Here is a 6,001-nt window from a genome sequence, read left to right as displayed (position 1 = left end):
GCCGGGGCAGCCCCCCCTGCGGGCCGGGGAGGGGGCGCGGGGCCGCGGGGAGGGGCGCCCGCCCCGCCCGGGCCCGCCCCGCCCGCCGCCGCCGGGCGCCGCCCGGGGGTCCGGCCGGGGCGGGGAGCAGAGCGGAGCGGGGGGACGTCAGCGGGAAGGAATCCGCGGGCACCGAGGGCCGCCGCCGCGGAATGCGCCGCGCCGCGGATTGCTGCGGCACGCGGCGGACCCGGGGAAGTGGGGGGGGGGAGGGGATCTCGGCGAGGCACCGGCGGCCGCGGTCCGGCGCTGCCCGGCCCTCACGGGGGCCTCCGAACTGCCGCATGCAGTGGGAAGCCCCCGCCGGACCGGGATGACGGCACTGAGGACAGGGAAGCTGGGAGGACGGCGGTGGCTCTGCGTTCGGGGCGATGCTTGCCCTCGGGCCCTTCCCGGGCAGTGCGGGACCGCCGCCGGAGAGGAGGGCTCGGGGAACCCGGGCAGAGTGGGACCGGCCGCGGGCAGGGCTGGATACCGGGGAAACGCTCATGCACACCTCTGTCTTGCACTGTGCCGTGGCCTGAGCTACTTGTGAAATTCCTTGAAAGGGTTACAGAATATCAGGAAACTTGGAACAACGCTGGGAGACGGAGCAAGACGGAGGAAAGACGTGCACAAGTCGTCGAAGTGAGATTGAAGTGTAGCAGGACGACGGGCTCATGCTCGTCTCGATCTCATAGTTCCTCTGCACCATGTGCTCCTGGGCACGGCTCCTGCGGGAGCCAGCACCTCCGGAGTTTGGTGCGGGTCACCCCCTTCCCTACGGCGTTAAGGCACGGAAAGACAGCGCTGCGCTGTGTTAGTGGCCGCTGGGGAGCCGTGGGAGTCCCGTCCCTCTGTGGAAGGCACAGGGCACACACGTGCTGGGCATACCAGCGGGATTACACCAGATCCAGCCCAGGGAGCGCTCGTTCCTGCGAGCCAGCGGTGGACCTGGCTTCGGCACTGGAACCACTCTGGAAAGCGAGTACACAGTGAACACTTGGTCCATGGAGTGAAGACCCGAAAATACAGCAGTGTGTTTCCTTCAGTGTTAAAGTAGCCTTTTGAATACGGTTAAATTTTAATAAATTTGAAAATAAATATCCTAAGATGATCCACTGGTAGGACTAGTTGGATAAGGCACAGCAGGCTGTAAGGCTGGCTGCTGGAGCTGTGGCCCACTTAGCCATCCCACACAGAGAACAGGTCTGTGCTTCAATTTCATAGCAAAATACCAGGGCTAAGTGGTCTAACTCCAGCTGAAACCAACACGCCTCTTTCAAAGGACTTGTGGTGGGGCTGTAACAGTCCTGAGGAACTTGCAGGGCAGCCCGGAGGTTGTTTCATACGGTGGTGCTGTGGATCAGCTCAACTCAAACCGCTTCTCCACTGCACTGCCTCTAAGGAAAACAGCCAGGGCTGTTCCTAATTAAAGGAAGCAGAACTGCCTAAAGAACCCATTGGGAAAAGGAAACTCTGCAAGAGAGGCAGGAAACTGAAGAATGGGGTGAGGGAAATGGCAGTTCACATAAACATAATGAAAGTTCATTAGTTTTTAGACATTCATGTTGGGATAAACTCATCTTTCATGACCTCAGAGAACATGTGATTTAGGGCTAGATTCAACATCCTCCAAAGTCCTTGGAAATGTTTCCATTTACTTAAGTAATGTTGGATCAGGACACTGTTTGTTAATGCTCTCAGTCATTTTTGCTGCAATACACAGTGGCTTGGGAAGTTTGAGACATTTACAGTTGGTATGATTTTCTCAGCTCCATAAATTATACATTTCATCAATTTTGGAATAAAATGGTCCTGATTAGTAGCAGGCAAAAATATGGCCTGCCATTTTCTTGCTGTACAATTAAGTTTAAATTATCCTCAAATAAATCCTGTAGTTTGTGGGGGTTTTACCTCATCTGAGCAGGGCACAAATACCATTTGTTGTTTTTATGCTGATACTGAACATCTGATTAGAAAACTGCCAATCTTTTGGGGTCATTGTTGCCTTTTATTCTGTGATCGGTAATATGCTCACACCTGGGGGAAGAGGTTGTACAAGAAATATTTGAGTGTAGTTAAAAACACATTGTCTTTTGCATCACTCTGACAACACAAAGCAAATTTAAGCCCATCAGTGCACTACAGAGCAGCTGGAGCATACTGGGCAATCTGGCTCATTATGGGTAAATCTCTTATCTTTGCCCTATTTTTCCACATTTCTTATTACTAAGGCTGTTTGTATGGAAAGAGGATTTGTACAAGAATTATTCCCCACCTGAAATCATAATCCTCTTTGTGACATTGTAATAACTTCTTCAGCCACCACATGTAATATCATAAACACGTGCTGATGACTTCAGTTGGAAATGAGAGAAAAAGAGCTCTGAAGAGACTAAGTGTTTTCTTGGAAACGTGGACCATAATCTTGCAAATATTCTTGCACATGAATTATTATAAGCATATGTGTAGTCCAGTTAAACTCCCTGAATTTAAATTATCCCATGTGTAATTCCACCATAATCTATAGAATCAATGTGGCTCAATCAAACTTTCAGAAACACATTTGATTTCTGTGTTCTCCTCAATGGCTGAAGATGTGCAGGGGGGAGACTGTTGACTCCTACTGGTGGAGTCGAGCCTAGCCATCTCAGAGGTGCAGCACCGTCTCCTTCTTACCCATCTGATCCTGATAAAGGGCCTCGGTTTAAGCAGCTGGCTCAGCTGAGGAGGAGTGGGATGGTTTCCCTAAAGGATAAAGGAGTTAGTTTGGGAGAGCTAAACTCCGTACAGGAAGATAATTTGCTAGTATGAGCTGTAAAGGGTGATCTATAGGGGAAGGAGGAATGCTTTGCCTAGTGGTGTGGCTGTTCTGAGGAAGAGGAATAGGGTTCTGAACGGGGGAGAATGGTGGTACCAGCCGTGGGGCTGGGTAGGAGCAGATGAAGAAATACACCACTGTGTGTGTTTGTGGTCATGGGTGTGATTTTTGCCTGCAGCAGAGGAGTAGGTTCCTGGGTGGGAAGTGGGAGCTACAGAGCTTGGAAGTACTGGAGTGCAGGGAGAAATCAAAGCAGGAGTTGTGCTGCCTTGGTACAGGCAGGAGGTGACTCAGGGGAGGAGGGGTCCCACGCTGCTCTGCTGTCGATGGAGCTCGCTGGCCTGCAGGTAACCGGGGGGAGCTGGCTAAAGACAGCGCTGGCCAAGAGCCCGGTGCTTCAGGAAGGGGAAGGATACTCTAGGATTTCTGAGTTACAACTGTGTTGTCTCCTAAGGATTAAGAAAAAGGAATACTTCTGAGTGAGTGAGTGAGTGAGTGTACTGACCTGGTGAGGCCAAAGGAAGGCTGTACTGCTCGCTCCCCCTTTGATGTGCCTCAGCTAAGAGGCAGGGAGCTAACTAAGCCCTTTTGCAATTCTCTTGAATTTGGGGGAGTTTTTCTCAGGCTGCCATGTCAGCGTGTTAACTGCTCCCAGTTGTGAAATGGCCTGTCCCAGGGTGGTGGTGACACCAACGCTCAGTAATGTTTTAGCCTAATTAACTTATGTGACTGAAGTTATTAAAATTGCTGTAGGATAAATACAACTTGTGACTCCAGTAAGACTTGAATCTTACTGATGGTTAGCATTAGCAACAGCATTGAAACTGCAAAATAAGAACTCTACAGAAGAGCTTTAGTACTACCCGAAGCTGTTCCTAATCTTTCATTTCTTAGGATTCCTTTTCAAAATAATGCATGTCCTAGGTAAGCTGGTATAATGTTTATTCATATGTTACCTCAAATATCTACTTTACAACAATGCTGTGCTCATACTGCTAATTACTTTGGAACATTCTGGGGGTTTGCAGCATTGCCCTTGGTACTTTGATTAAACATGCCATGCTCTACGTGTGCTGTATTGCCTCTCAACTACTTTACCAGACCATTATCATCCCATGAGAGATCCTCTTGCCTTGTAGAACAATTACAGGCACTAAGAGGTGTTCGTAGCCCACTCTCCTTTCCTCTGTACCAGACTACAGAAGACAGCATTTTCTCGACAGTCATTAATTCTACCTAAAAGTAGCTTGCAAGTGTCTTAAAATCAACATCTGGAAAAACTAAGTACAGAGACTTCTTTCAAATACCACAAACTGAATCATGGGGCCAAATTCAGCCTTGATGGAATTATTATCTGATATCTGTGTTCTGTGTTTTCCCTATGTTGCTTGAGTAAATTCCCTTATATGGAGATGTTTTCTGAGATGCACATGAAGCCAAAATGCTCAGAGAATTGCATAGGACCAAACCTAAAATACTGAAGTAGAAAAAAAAAAAAGGAAATTCAAACACAGACTTTTCTTCAAAGTGTGTTGTGGCAGAAGTCCCTCTATTTGAGAAGAGATTTTAAGCATCAGTTCTGACAGTTGCAATACTGGGAGCCCAGGTCTTAACGTTGGGAAAGATTCCACTTTGTGACTATTTTTTAAGGACATATATGTTACTCATGTTTATGATAAAATAACTTGCTGAAGAGAAAGAGTTACCTACATGTTTGTATTTTTAGAGATTAAGCTGTACTTAAACCAAAACAATATATTCAGTTTGTTAAAATATCTAAATGTTTGCTTCTTAGTCTATTACTTTTTCACTCATTCTAGCACTGATGTCATCTTCTGTCCCCCATACTTTTATGAGAATAGGGGGTTTTGTTACCTCGTGGTGCTAGCTGTTCATAAATAAGCTTAAGGAGACTTTTCTGCTTTTTTTAATTTTTATTTGAGGTTCGTGACCGTCTCTTAAGCTGTGATAGCTGCATTCTTATCAGTGGGGGTATAGCTGGAAGAACAGTTGAATGCTGAAGTACATTCCGTGCTAATATAGAAAAAAATAATCTAAAAATAATTTACCAGCAACCTGATTACTGTTGGGGGTCCTGTGTTGTCATATGCCTCCCCCTGCCTCCTCCCTGACTGGGTGAAAGGCTTGCTGCTGGTGTTGGTTTTTAACTTGCTAAAACAAGCAGAAGGCAACAAAGGACTTCAGATTGCTTGCTGTGCAATCAAAATGCCTGACATATTTTACAATTCTGCTCCTCAAGCACGGGAACAGCAGTCTGCTGGCTTGCAGCAGGTGGATCAGAGGGCCCTTTCTCCCTCTTACTTGATGGCTCCACTTCTCCATCAGTAGGACCTAAACACTTGCAGCCAGACTGTCTCACCAGCACAGAGGTGCCGAAGTGTTTGACTCGGTGTTAACAGCCCTCAGTTTCATTTCACAGAGATGTTTGCCTACAACAGCAGTATAGCAATACACACAAAGGAAATGCCTGCAGGGACAGCATGTGCTACCAGAACTGCTCCTTGCAAGGAAGACAAGACTTGGTGTGTCTTTCTTCATTGTTCTGTTTCACGTGTGTGAAGAAAAAAACAACTCAGTTCTTGTATCTCTACTTAAGGCAGACTTCGGTAGGAAAATAACTTGGCACTGTCTCTTTGTGCTACTTGTAAACACTAGACCTGTTAAAAGGGTGGCCTTTTCCTTCTTAATTATTTTGCTTCTGATGGCTCTTCTTAAAACTTCCTACCAGTCACACTGTAGCTCCTGAAGTTCACCAGGCCACCTCCTTGGCAGCCCTGGATGAGCCAAGGCTGAGCCCAACCAACCAGCACACACCAGAATTTTTCCTCCCTGTGGCAGAGGAATGAGCCATAAAGGATGAGCACACACACACCTACTGCCAAAACTGTTTTTGAACTGTATTTCTCTAATGACAGAGAGGAAGGCCAAGTGGTCTTCACATGAGCTGCTGCTGTTTGCAGCTTCACGGGAATTGCTGCTCTGGGAGCCGAGGGAACACCCCAGCCACAGGCACCTTTGCCCTGAGGAGAAGGGGGTGCTGCCTGACTGCCTCAAAATTATAAAGATGGAATATTAAGGAGGTGTTCCACTCTTAAACTCTGAATGCATGCAAAAGTTAATGATTATAACACATTAATT

This window comes from Coloeus monedula (assembly GCF_965178545.1).
Source record: "Coloeus monedula genome assembly, chromosome: 9".
Lineage (NCBI taxonomy): Eukaryota > Metazoa > Chordata > Aves > Passeriformes > Corvidae > Coloeus > Coloeus monedula.
The sequence above is the reverse complement of the archived record's forward strand: the minus strand, read 5'-3'. Positions refer to the sequence as shown.